The sequence below is a fragment of the Peromyscus maniculatus genome, chromosome 2 (genome assembly GCF_049852395.1).
Source record: "Peromyscus maniculatus bairdii isolate BWxNUB_F1_BW_parent chromosome 2, HU_Pman_BW_mat_3.1, whole genome shotgun sequence".
NCBI classification, from domain to species: Eukaryota; Metazoa; Chordata; class Mammalia; order Rodentia; family Cricetidae; genus Peromyscus; species Peromyscus maniculatus.
The window spans coordinates 165,278,486-165,280,036 of NC_134853.1; the positions used below are offsets into that span (position 1 = coordinate 165,278,486).

Consider the following 1,551-nt stretch of genomic DNA (forward strand, 5'->3'; position numbering starts at 1 on the left):
AACCTTTTGGGAAATATATAAACAGACTCGTAGCTTCCACCAGCCCGGAAGTTAGCTGGGTGGCTCCCCCAATTTGCTGTTACCCACCTACCAGATACAGTTTTGTTTTATTGTAACTGTATGGTATAGTTGTTTTGCCTGTGTGTGTATATCTGTGCACCACTTGAGTTCCTGGTGTCTACGGAGGCCAGAAGAGAACATCAGATCTCCTGGACTTGGAGTTACAAATGGCTGTGAGCTGCCAGGTGGGTGCTGGGAATTGAACCCCAGTCCTCTGAAAGAGTAGCCAGTGCTCTTAGGCACTGAGCCTTCTCACAAGTATTTTTTTTCATTTACATTATTTTATTTGGAAATGTTTATAACAGTACAGTGAAACTAAACTCCAGAGACAGTGGCTGTCATTAGTTTGGGCATCATCAGTTTATTATAAAAGGGAGGCATGGAAATTATTTACAGGATGAATAGTTCAGACCGTCAGTGGAATGGGCAGCTTCATGTGACACCATTTCAACAGTGATTTCAGTCCACATACTTTCCAAGAATGTCACCATCTCTAAATAAGAAGTAATCCTTGTCGTCTAGAACTGCTTTGGTGCCTCCATATTCTGGGAGAAGAACTTTGTCTCCGACTTTCACACTGACTGGCCGAATTGCTCCACCCTTGCCTTTGGCGCCTGATCCCATAGCCACTACTGTGGCTTGCAATACTTTTCCTTGAGACTTTTCTGGAAGCATGATGCCACCTTTGGTCACGGTTTCGGCGGCGCTCTTTTCAACCAGTACTCTGTCAAAGAGCGGGAGAAACATCTGAAAGCCTGTCCAGCCATGACTCGTGCCGCCACAGCTCGGACTCTGGACCCACGGCCGCCGCCGCAAGGAGCCAGTATTTATTTTTAAAGCTTGAGTTACAACCTTTTTTTTTTAACCAATGTATTTTTTAGTACCTTGATTTATGACTTTCTTTGTATGGTTACTATAAAAATTTCACACAACTGTTGCCACACGGGAACATGGCCTCAAACTCACTTTATAGCCAAGGATGACTTCAAACTACTGATCCTTTGGCCTCCACCTCCCAAGTGCTAGGATGACAAGCATGTCCCTCATGCAGCCTTGGCAGCAGAAGGGAATAAACTGGACAGTGCTGAGGAATTGGCTGTCAGTCTTGCTCCCAAAGAAATGGTACCCCAGAAGGAAGTCAGGTCTACATGCCAGATACACTCTTACTCAGCAGGGATGAGAATCGAGATCAGAGACAGGTCCCCGTGGCCAGCAAGTCCCTAACCAGTCAGGGAAAGGTGCCTGTGAACCCTTGTTGCTATCAGCCTGCCTTCCTCCATTGGGTCCTGTGTGAGGCATGGAGATGAACCCGGCCTCACCTGACTGTACGTCCAGGTGAGAACAGGAACACTGAAAGCCACTTGGGGTATAGAGTCAGGACAAAGATGGCTGTTCCCATCCCATTGACAAACATGATGTAGCTCGTTAGAGACAATTCTTTAAGGGTTTGCTTTTTTTGAGTTTTAGTGTTCTTCAGTTTGTTTGAAACAT

General features: G+C 45.8%; 1 pseudogene; it reads right to left on the reverse strand.

Annotated features, from left to right (window-relative positions):
- Positions 1-396: 396 nt before the first annotated feature.
- On the reverse strand, positions 397-827 carry LOC143271722 (10 kDa heat shock protein, mitochondrial pseudogene; annotated as a pseudogene).
- Between the last annotated feature and the right edge of the window lie 724 nt (positions 828-1,551).